This window comes from Ceratotherium simum, chromosome 1 (genome assembly GCF_057802395.1).
Source record: "Ceratotherium simum simum isolate JZ-2026a chromosome 1, ASM5780239v1, whole genome shotgun sequence".
Taxonomy (NCBI): domain Eukaryota; kingdom Metazoa; phylum Chordata; class Mammalia; order Perissodactyla; family Rhinocerotidae; genus Ceratotherium; species Ceratotherium simum.
The window spans coordinates 75,950,140-75,962,890 of NC_141900.1; the positions used below are offsets into that span (position 1 = coordinate 75,950,140).

The following is a 12,751-nucleotide window of genomic DNA, read 5'->3' on the forward strand; positions in this document are numbered from 1 at the left end:
CAATGTAACAGAGCAGATAGGGTAAACAAATTATAGCGAAGAGAAGGATAAGATAAACTACAAAAATTCTAGAGTTTGACTGATCATTTATCTAGTTAGATGATTCGAAGCAGAACCCTTGAGACCAACTTCATCACCACTGGATTTAAAAGAATCTTCAACTTTGTTTCCTGGTGCATCATGTTAGAGAGTTACTCTTGGAGTATTAGTTTTTATTCATCTTCATCTTAAAACATTTCCAAGGTCGCCTCCAACCTCCATTTTACCATTCCATCTATCAAGCAAAATAAACGAATAAGTAAACATCCTCAAATAAACTGTGTTGGGTGAAATTACACTGCTTTTTTTTTTTTAATTTTTGGAAAGGTTGCTTCGAGGCAGTAACTGGTAAGCAGGTGTCAGAGAGGATTTAATAAGTAGTGATATTTTTAAGCAAGTAGTGATATGTGAAGTACGCATAGTGAGAGTCATTACGTCATTTGGATGTTGAAGGTCATGAGAATCTAGCATGTGCTTTGCCTATGGTGGCTCATACCAAGCAGGTCCCTGACTCCGCAGCCCAGAGCTTCTCAGAGGATTTCTGTTCCCAAGAGAGGAGCGTCTTCTCCACACTGCGAGAACCACTTTAGCGGAGAAAAATCAAATAGCTTTGATTCCAGATGTTGAGTTAATTCCAGAATGAAAACCACAGCTCAGAAAGAACATGGGCGTTTCATTTATGAATGATGGAGAAGCCCATTAGAGAATGTTTACTTTGGGTCCTAGTGATGGTGTCTGAACAAATGAGGTGAACAAAGAGCTTCAATAAGGGATTCGGAATTCTAGAAAAAGGGAGAGAATGTCAAATAAATGGGATAATTATGGAAACAAATACCAGCAAAGTTAAATCAATATGTCATGTGGGAGTTATCCTTGTATCACTCATGTGACATATGTTTTGTTCCTACTTTAGAGAGAAGAGGCACAACTTGTTTTCCTTCTTTCCCTCTCAACTCCTACTGGGCATACTTGAAATTGCCTCTCTGCTCTGTTCTCGAGAATGCGATTGTCTAAAATAACAGTAATTGTTGTGAGGTTCTGACAGTCACACAAGTTTCTCTCTGTGAGCTTTTACAAATGCCAGCCAGTAACCCTGTGGCATTTCTGCCGTAAGATCTGAAGGCCAATCCATTTCCCCTTTTCCTTATTTTCTTGGTCTCAAATATATTTCTTATTGCCAATGGAAATAAAAATCAGAAATTAGAGAGCAGTGATATCACTTGTCTATCTTTGTTAGTAAAGAGCTCCTAAAACTCATATAGGATGCAGCAATTTTATGGGGCAGTTAATCATCCCATCTTTCTAGCCAATTTGTTCCAGCTACAGTCAGTTTAGTGGGTTTTATTAGTGGCCTCATGCCCAGATAGAATGAAAATTGAACTAAAACCATGGAGCCACACTCCAAGGCTCCTTTTCTAAAGTACGTGGGCCCTTGCTATAAATCACAATGCTTTGTTTCTTCTCTGTTACCTTTCAGGATGGGTGGGAGGTTTTTGTATGTTACTCGTTGTTTCTCAATTGCTTGAGTCTATGAAATCCAAGTCACGTGAATGGATTAGGTATAGCTGTTAGAAGTGGTCTTTCCATGCCAATGGTACGCATTCCTCAGGTTCTTTACAATACTATTGCCGTTATTGCTTTTTCTGTATTCATAGTAGTTCCAGCAATTAAGTGCCTTGCTTCTGGGGACCAGAAAATAAACAATTTACATGACTCATGTTGCATGTCACCGATCCTTAGATCCTCTCATGGGCTATAGACAGAGTCTTAATCACTTGCGGTAGCCACCAGGCGCTAACATATTTGAAAGGACTTAGAGTGTCCAAGTCACTGTAATGAGAATTTGTATTTCACCAGTTTTGGGGGTGAAAAATATAACATTTGGGAAAACTTTCCAAAATTGACACTGATGGTTGATTTCTGTATACTGTTTGTCTTAATACTAGCTTTATTGAGATATAATTCACATACCAATTTTCGCATTTAAAGTATACAATTCAATGGTTTTTGAAGACGTGTAGCTATCACTACAATTTTAGAACACTTTCATCACCTCCAGAAGAAGCTCCAGACCCATAAGTAGTCATTCCCCATTCCTTCCCCGTCCCCTGCCCTAGGCAACTACTCATCTACCTTCTGTCTCTATAGATTTGCCTATTCTGGACATTTCATCTCAGTGGAGCAATGTGGTCTTTTGTGACTGACTTCCTTCATTTAGTGTAATGTTTTCAGTTTTCATCCATGTTGTAGCATGTATCAGTACATCATTCTTTTTTGTTGCTGAATAATACTCTGTAGAAATATAAATTTATTCATTCAGCAGTTAGTAGATATTTGGGTTGTTTTTCCTGTTTTGCTTATTATAAAAACGCTACTATGAACATTTGTGTACAGATTTTTGTGTGGACATACATTTTCACTTCTCTTGGGCATACACCAGGGAGTGGAATTGCTGAGTCATATGGTAACTTTATGTTGAATATTTTGAGGATCTTTCTGACTGTTTTCCAAAGCAGCTGCATCATTTTACATCCCCATCAGCAGGGCAGGAGAGTTCCAATTTCTCCACATCTTTGTCAATGCTTATTATTACCTGTCTTTTGATTATAGCCATCCTAGTGAGTGTGAAATGGTATCTCACTGTGGGTTTGATTTGCATTTCCCTAGTGGCTATAGATGTTGAGCATCCTTGCACGTGCTTTTGGGTGTTTGTATATGTTCTTTGGAGAAATGTCTATTCAGATCCTTTGCCCATTTCTAAATTGGGTTGTCTCTTTATTATTGAGTTATAAAAGTCCCTTATATAGTCTAGATACAAGTTCCTTATCAGATACATGATTTGCAAAAATTTTCTCCCATTCTTTGGGTTATTTTTCCACTTTCTTGATGGTGTTCTTTGAAGCATAAAAGTTTTTAATTTTGATGATGTCCAATTTATTTTTTCTATTGTTGCTTGTGCTTTTGGTGTTATATCTAAGTGTATGGTGCTTTTTAAAAAAATTAGTCCTAATATGGAAAATTTGATACAAATTTAGGCTCTGGTATCACAGTCCTATTTTTAAATTCTAACTCTGCCCTCGACAAATTATTTAAGCTCTCTCAGCCCCAGTTACTCATTGCAAGATGGAGATAATAGTAGGACTTATCTCTTGAATTGTTGTGGGGTCAGATGAAATAATGTCTGTGAAATACTTAGAATTTTTCAGGGCTGTGGCAATGCTCTATTAATGTTAGCTGTTACTATTTTTATAATCCCAATAATAATAAAGTCTAGCACTCTGAAAATTAAACTGAAACCAAGTAGTTTATGTGAAGAAGTATGTAATAATGTACAGTTGTAATCTTTTATAGCCAACACTGAATTTGGCCCCATGAAAATCAGGTCAAGTTGTCATGGTAGTTATTATTTCCAGGAGTTGCTGCATCTGAAAGATCTTAAGAAGAGCCTTTTTACAGGTCACGTGACTGGGAATTGCTAGAGACAGGGTTAAAACCTAGAGTTGTGTTTTCTTCTTAAAATCACTAATTCAGTTTTTTCAGTAATAGATTTGTAGTAGGAGTCAGATGACTGGAGTTTTGTAGTCTTCATAATGAAGTATTACCTCAGCCAGCCATATAAGGAAAGGAAAAAAGCGACTTTATGGGAAATTAATATTGATAGCGAGCATTGTGTGAGAATCATGGAGGTAGAACATATTTGACTAGACAGCTTATGTTCATAGATAGCCATAGCAAGTAATGACTTATAATTATACATACTTTCTTCTTTAATTAAAAAGAACTTCCTTCTTATTTCCAAAGTGATACATGCTCATGGTTAAACATTAATATAGATAAGCAAAAAAGAAAATATCTTTCCAGACATTTTCTTGATAAGCTTACATTCCTGATATGTTTATATGTAGAAGCATCTCATAAAATGGGCAGGTAGATTTTCTATTTAATGTTTGGATTCATTAGGCGTGAAGTTAAATTAATTTACATTAGGATACCTGTATGGTTCTAAATTCTGGCCCACCAGAATGGGTTTGTGGTCTTTTGTTGAGCAGCAAGTAATTATCTTTCCAGATCTTCTGAAATTCATTGACTGCATTTACTTTACTGTTTACTTATCTTGAGAAAGAAAAAGAACTTCTACAGTTCTCTTGGTAAAATTAGAGCCTGATGAGTAATTAACTCTCAAACACAAAAATGGCTGATCTCTAGTAAACAAGGACTTCCTAAAGGTGATCGAGCTGAGTAAAGTGGTTATTGCTTCTAAAGTCACCATTTTATGGATAAGCAGCAAACACTGTTTAAATACCTTGTGTTATCAGAGGACAGGGACTCTCCGACCTGACCCTCACCCCAGGGGTGCATTCTTGAAGCCTACAAGTTTTACACAGGGCTTTTGAGTGCTAGATACCACTACCTTTTCAAGTTTTATTTTCACTAAAATTCATTGAGAAAAATACATCTGACTAGAAGATAACATCGAATCTGAGTTGATGAAACAACTGTGACATTTGAAGTGTTATTTATATATGTTTTTAATTTTTTTTATTGAGGTAATGTTGGTTTGTAACATTATATAAATTGTAGGTGTACATCATTGTATTTTAATTTCTGTGTAGACTACATCATGTTCACCACCCAAAGACTACTTACCATCTGTCACCATACACATGTGCCCTTTTACCCCATTCACCCTCCCTCCATCCCCCTTCCCCTCTGGTAACCAACAATCTGTTTTTATCTGTGTTTTTTTTTTTTTAAAGATTTTATTTATTTATTTATTTTCCCCCCAAAGCCCCAGTAGATAGTTGTATGTCACAGCTGCACATCCTTCTAGTTGCTGTATGTGGGACGCGGCCTCAGCATGGCCGGAGACGTGGGATCCGAACCCGGGTCGCCAGCAGCGGAGCGCGCACACTTAACCGCTAAGCCACGGGACCGGCCCCTTATCTGTGTGTTTGTTTGTTGTAGTTGTTTTTACTTTCCACATATGAGTGAAATCATATGGTATTTGACTTTCTCCATCTGACTTATTTCACTTAGCATAATGTCCTCAAGGTCCATCCACGTTGTTGCAAATGGCAAGATTTTGTCTTTATTTTATGGCTGAGTAGTATTCCATTGTATATGTATACCACATCTTCTTTATCCTGCCTATCTGTTGATGGGCGCTTTGATTGTTTCCAAGTCTTGGCTATTGTGAATAATGTTGCAATGAACATAGAAGTTCATATATCTTTTCAAATTAGTGTTTTTGTGTTCTTTGGATGAATACCCAGGAGTGGAATAGCTGGATCATATGGTAGTTCTATTCTTAATTTTTTGAGGAATCTCCATACTGTTTTCCATAGTGGCTGCACCAGTTTACGTTCCCACCAGCAGTATATGAGGGGTCCCTTTTCTTCACATCCTTTCCAACACTTGTTATTTCTTGTCTTTTTAATAATAGCTATTCTGACAGATGTGAGGTGATATCTCATTGTAGTTTTGATTTGCACTTCCCTAATAATTAGTGATGTTGAACATCTTTTCATGTGCCTGTAGCCATCTGTATGTCTTCTTTGGAAAAATGTCTGTTCAGATCGTCTGCCCATTTGTTAATTGGGTTGTTTTGTTTTTTTTTGTTGAGTTGTATGAGTTCTTTATATATTTTGGATATTAACCCCTTATCAAATATATGAATTGCAAACATCTTCTTCCAGTTGTTAGGTTGTCTTTTTGTTTTGTTGATGATTTCCTTTGCTGTGCAGAAGCTTTTTAGTTTGTTGTAGCCCCATCTGTTTATTTTTTCTTTTGTTTCTCTTGCCTGGAGAGGCATGATATTCAAAAAGATACTGCTAAGACTGATGTTGAAGAGCATTCTGCCTAAGTTTTCTTCTAGGAGTTTTATGGTTTCAGGTCATACATTCAAGTCATTAATCCATTTTGAGTTAATTTTTGTGTATGGTGTAAGATAATGATATACTTTCATTTTTTTTTGCATGTGGCTGTCCAGTTTTCCCAACACCATTTATTGAAGAAACTTTCCTTTCTCCATTGTGTGTTCTTGACTCCTTTGTTGAAAATTAGCTGTTCATAGATGTGTGGGTTTATTTCTGGGCTCTCAATTCTGTTCCATGGATCTGTGTGTCTGTTTTTCTGCCAGAAACATGCAGTTTTTATTACAACAGCTTTGTAGTATATTTTGAAATCAGAGAGTGTGATATTTCCAGCTTTCTTCTTTTTTATCAAGATTGCTTTGGCTATTTGTGGTCTTTTGTTGTTCCCTATAAGTTTTAGAATTCTTTGTTCTATTTCTGTGAAAAGTGTCATTGGGACTTTGATAGGGATTGCATTGAATCTGTAGATTGCTTTAGGAAGTATGGACATTTTAACTACGTTAAATATTCCAATTCATGAGCACAGACTATCTTTCCATTTCTTTGTGTCTTCTTTGATTTCTTTCAACAATGTTTTATAGTTTTCAGTGTACACGCCTTCCACCTTTTTGATTAAATTTATTCCTATGTATTTTATTCTTTTTGTTGAATTGTAAATGGGATTGTATTCTTAATTTCTCTTTCTACTATTTCAGTGTTAGTGTATAGAAATGCAACTGATTTTTGTATGTTGATTTTGTACCCTGCAAGTTTACTGTATTCATTTATAATTTCTAATAATTTTTTGGTGGATTCTTTAGGATTTTCTATATATAAAATCATGTCATCTGCAAATAGTGACAGTTTTACTTCCTCCTTTCCAATTTAGATCCCTTTTATTTCTTTTTCTTGCCTAATTGCTCTGGCAAGGACTTCAAATACTATGTTAAATAAGAATGGTGAAAGGGGGCATCCTTCTCTTGTCCTGTTCTTAGAGGGATAGCTTTCAGTTTTTCACCATTGAGTATGATGTTAGGTGTGGTTTTGTCATATATGGCCTTTATTATCTTGAGATACTTTCCTTCTGTACCCATTTTTTTCAGAGTTTTTATCATAAATGGATGCTGTATCTTGTCAAATGCTTTCTCTGCATCTATTGAGATAATCATGTGATTTTTATTCTTCATTTTGTTAATGTGGGTGTATCATGTTGATTAATTTGTGGGTATTGAACCATCCCTACATGCCTGGAATAAATCCCACTTGATCATGGTGTATGATCCTTTTAATGTATTGTTGTATTTGATTTGCTAATATTTTGTTGAGGATTTTTGCATCTAAATTTATCAGTTATATTGGCCTGTAATTTTCTTTTTTTGTGTTGTCCTTGTCTGGTTTTATTTGAAGATATTGTTGGCCTCATACAATGAGTTAGGAAGCATCCCCTCCTTTTCAGTTTTTTGGAAGACTTTGAGAAGGATAGGTCTTAAGTCTTCTTTGAATGTTTGGCAGAATTCACCAGGGAAACTGTATGGTCCTGGACTTTTGTTTTTTTATTCCTCATGTGATCTCCTTACTCGTGATTGGTCTATTCAAATTCTCTAACTCTTCTTAATTCAGCTTTGGAAGGTTGTATAATTCTAAGAATTTATCCATTTCTTCTAGATTATCCAATTTGTTGGTGGATAGCTTTTTGTTGTATTCACTTATAATCCTTTGTATTTCTGTGGTATCTGTTGTAATTTCTCCTTTTTCATTTTTGATTTTATTTGAAGCTTTTCTGTCTTTTTCTTGGTGAGTTGAGCTAAAAGTTTGTCAATTTTTTAAATATTTCCAAAGAATCAGTTCTTATTTTCATTGATCCTTTGTATTGTCTTTTTAGTCTCTATTTCCTTTATTTCTGCTTTGATTTTTATTATTTCCTTATTTATTTGCAATTTTAGTTGGTTTTTGAGGTAGGCCTGTATTGCTATAAACGTCCCTCTTAATAAAGTTTTTGCTGTGTCTTAGAGGTTTTGGTATGTCATATTTTCATTTTCATTTGTTTCTAGGTAGTTTTTGATTTCTTCGTTGACCCAGGAGTTGTTCAGTAGCATTTTGTTTAATTGCCATATTTTTGTGACTTTTCCAGTTTTCTTCTTATAGTTGATTTCTAGTTTCATACTGTTTTGGTCAGAAAAGATGCTTCATATTATTTCAGTCTTCTTAAATTTATTGAGACTTGTTTTATGGGTTAATATGTGATCTATCCCAGAGAATGTTCTTTGTACATTTGAAAAGAATGTGTATTCTGCAGTTTTTGGATGGAATGTTCTGTATATATCTATCAAGTCCATCTGGTCTAATGTATCATTTAAGGCCAATGTTTGCTTATTGAATCTTCTGTCTGGATGATCTATCCATTGATGTAATTAGAGTGTTAAAGTCCCCTACTATTATTGTGTTACTGTCAGTTTATCCTTTTATGTCTGTTAATATTTGCTTTATGTATTTAGGTGCTCCTTATAGAAGTGAGATGACTTTTGGTCTCAAATAATCTTTCCCATCATAACATTTTTCAAAAAAACTAAAGCAAAGCGGAAGAGTTATGCTGCAGGAAATTGAGATTTATTATCACAGTGTGTTCAAATGGTTGCCCCTCTGTCCTCTGCCTGAATTTCAGCATATTCTTTATTCAGGACTATCCTGATTATTTGGGCTTTTTCAAACTCATGGTAAATATACTAGATGATAAGAAAACCTCTAGTTTATTTAAATTTGTCTACACAAAGTAGTTTAGAGTAGTTTCTACTTAGTTCCTCAAGTGTTGATTATTTCATGCAAAAATGAAAAAAGTTATTAGTCTGTGAGTGTATCAATTTTTCAGTATTTAGGAGAAGTGTCGTGCAACCAGTCATTTAAATTTGCCATTTTATTTCATTTTATTTTATTTTGCTAGTTAAATAAAAAGTAATGTTATATACTGTGGAAACATGATTGTTTTATCCAACCAAAATCATTTTGAACTAAAAAGATCTGATACCTGACCTTCATCTCAAATTCTAGCAGATGAAATTGTCAGATGTCTCTGTTGTATTAATAAAGTCAAATGTCAAATGGAAAAATGATTATAAGCTTTAATTATGTGGTTTTGGAGGATGGGTTTCATGAAAATCAAGGCTTTCTTAGTGGCTATAATTGGAAAATTCTTTTCATTATAAGGAATTACAAATCCTTGTAAACTTGGAAGTTTTGTCCTACGAAATGAAACTAATTAGTTTCACTAATTAGTTTATTAGTTAAGTGAACAGAACAGTGTTTCTTGGGTACCAGACTTTTTTTCAAAGTTAGTTTAAAAATTCTAAGTTATAAAGTAATGTATACCTTAGGGATATCTGTCTGCTACCCCATAATTAATGATTAGCTAGTTTCTGTTAGAAATAGCCAGAACTTTGGAAACTGTCACAATTTCTAAGTAGACCAATTTTAAGTCCATTCTCAGTATGTAGTGACTGCTTATGAATGGAGGAGAAGGATAAGATCAATTAGAGGTGAGAGGAAGAGATGGTGGGGGCAAATGGGAGGAGGAGGAGGAATAGGGTTTATTGCTTTTGGTTATTCCAGTAGTACCTCCTTTGCTTCATGAAATACTTGGGGGATCATTGATTTCTAGTGGAAGAAATACTGAATTAAGAATCCTGGCCGGGGATTCCTAAATTCTATCCAAGTATGTTTAACCCACTCATGATTATTTAAAAGGAGTGGTGGCTGGAGTTTTTACAGTAATTAATATTTCATAAAGTATCTAAGTGTAGATATATGGGGAGTTTTTAGTTTGTTTGTTTTGTTTTCATTTTTGTATTTCTAAAACTGGCTTGACATAGGCATGGAGAGCTTCTTGATGGGACAGAAATTTCATTCAGTTTTATTGGTTTAACCTCACAGAATAAACTCTTTCTCTAAGATAACTGTGGTAATTACCAGGCAGCCTAAGCTTAATTGATTTTAGTTCTCATAATTTACCTTAAGCCAAGTCTCTATTTCAGGATACAAATATAGGTTTACTATGGTGAACCTGTCAGGGAATACTAAATTATATTAATAATTATAAATGGCTAACTTGAGTCTTAATACTGCTGAATATGTTTTGTTTGGTGATGCTGGGCTATGGAACTCTTCATAATCAGAACTATAGTCCTGGTGTAACATACATATGAAAATGGACACGGGTAACACAGGAAACTTTTTATAAAAACAGCCCACAAATTGTGTGACTTTAAAATGAGCTGGAAACTCATTTATGGGAATGGTCATCAGATCTTAGATATGAACTAAAAGATGTATGTTTATATATTTTTTAAAAGAGATATAAAGATTTATTTTTTAATTTCCTGCAAATGTATTTTTGATATTGTATTTATAGATAGTGAAATTCTATTTATTTGTAAAATTAGCGTCATATTTTAATAATTTTAAACCTACTGACAATGCAAGATTTATTAGTAGATGGGGTATATTTTCTTTTTTACTAAATCTTCTATAGGCCCCTTCCTTTGTGTCCTCAATGCCATTACCTTGTTTCAAGTCTTTCAACCGTGTGGCAGTCAGTGATCTGCTGCAGTGGGCCCCTTCTGGCTGAGCTGATTGTTAAATTTTCAGGAAATTTGTGAGCTGGTTGTTAGGCACAACTAGTATTAAAAATTAAATTATTTAAACTTACAGTTAAATAAATTATGTTAAAACAAAGGTAATAAAAACTGAAGTTATCACCTCATTACTTTACATTTTACTATTATCTATGCTATTGAGGTTATTTATGTTCATTTTATCTGAATGGTAAACATACTCTATTATGATATGCAACTGTATATTTCTTCCCAACTCTCTGTTCAATGGCTTCACATCTGGTAGCTTGAAATTGGTCATGGTGGGAGTACTTAAACCACAGAAATTGACAAATGCCATAAGTCATTTTTGTTTTTTGTGGGTTTTTTTTTGCTGGAGAAGGGACGGTTAAAGATTTACCAGCACACCACACCACTGCCTGCAGTCTGCCAACTTTTGGTCTCCCTGCTTCTAAGCTCTCCTCCTAGCTGTCTGTCTAGAACAACCCACCATGCTTAGTTTTCCTAAATAGGGAAAGCTGAGCACGGTAAAGGAAGGAATGAAGTCAGAAGACTCTGGCAAAAATCTATAGTTTTTGCCTTTAGTAACAGACAAGTTTAGCATCTCTGAGCCTCCATTTCTTTATCCTTAAAATAGGGCAATGATCCTTTTTTGTTCTACCTACCTAAAAAGATTTTCAAATTAAAATCACAATGTGCTAATGTTTGTGGAAGCTCTTTGGACAGTGCTATATATACTTTTATTTTTTTAGTAGCAAACACTTAATTCACCTTTTTGCTTCTTGGTTCAAGTTTACAAAGGCTCATAACCAACAGGATGGAGTTTATATCCTAAAATGCTGTCCCTGATTTTTCACAGCCTCCTATGTTGCCACCTATGTTTCTAACTGCATTTCCAGTGCTTATGTTGGATACTGGGATGGCACCAGGTGGGTGTGACATCACTTTCTTAGATGATGCCCATTGCAGATGCTGCATGATCGTGGCAATTCTTTAACTGCTGTGCTCAGACTGTCTCCGAGTATTTTCACTCTTATTCCCCAGGAAAAATTACCAATGGATCAGACTGGGCAATAAAGATGAAACCTGACTATCACCCTTTGTTGTGGTTTGAAGGCTCTTGTTAAGAGGCAAATATTGCAAGTTAATGGAAAAAAGTGACATATTAAACCAGTGTCACTCGATATCTTAGCAAGAAATGATTGATGAAATCACTTAGCCTTCGAGCTGGTCCCTAATTCAGTTAAGTTTTAAGGAAAGACAAGTTTTAGAGATATCAGGAACATAGGGCAGGGCTGACTGAAGAAGCTGGAGACCAAGAAAGTGTAAAGAAGAATCTGGACCCTTTTGAATTTTGGTGACTAATGTGCATTTTGACACATTAGTGAAGTCTCAATGACATCAAATTTGATATATTTGAAAAAAAGAAAGATGCTAAGGGAAAAAACATATGTTTGGGGATCACTAATTCCAAGTTCAATTCCATTTTTCAATAAATAAATGAAATTTCACCCAAGAAAGATCTGATTTGCTCAAATTTATTTAGAATTTTCTCTTTGTACATGATTTCGTTGTTTGTTTTGTAATTCTTCCCCTCCCCCTCTTTCCCTCCTTCCTTTTTCTTCTGCTTTGTCTTCTTTTTAGATTTTCTTATCTCTGTGAAGATTATTCTGCCTTATCCAAAATAGTTAGAAACAATGTACTTCAAAATAACTGGAGTATCCTGCCTGATTATTTACCACACCAGCTTCCCTAGCTTCCGTCATAAATTGTTATTTATTAGATGTGTAGAGAGTAGATGTGCGTAACTGCTGTCGAGTGAGGAGACAAAACATAAGAAAGTTATGATCCTCACCCTCAAGTAATGATTCAGAGGTGATAATTAAGTCAACAAATTGATACAAACTACTCATTAACCCTCCAGCTACAGTCAGTTCATTCAACAAATAGCTCATTGCTGAGTACCGTGTGTTACAGTAACAAAATTACATAAGGGGGTTGATTGAGAATCTATCTTCCTATCACTCACATATCATTTTATATTTGAAGTGGTAGAGACTGGACTTCAGCAATTTGCTATAAACTCCTAGTATCTGGTTATTTTGGGGCAGTTTTTTTTTTTTTTAAGAATGCTTTTAATATAGAAGGTTTAGCAGTTTTTTTCCTCTGGGAAAGATTCTACCATCATTGCCAATCCTTTTTGACAAAGCTACATCATATTAGTTCAGAGGTGTTGGTCTTTTTTACAGATGTGTC

At 34.8% G+C, this 12,751-nt stretch overlaps 1 protein-coding gene across 1 annotated transcript in view; it reads left to right on the forward strand.

The window, feature by feature from the left end:
• Nucleotides 1-12,751, forward strand: part of CFTR (CF transmembrane conductance regulator) — a 170,183-nt gene that overhangs the window by 17,524 nt on the left and 139,908 nt on the right. The window lies entirely within an intron of this gene.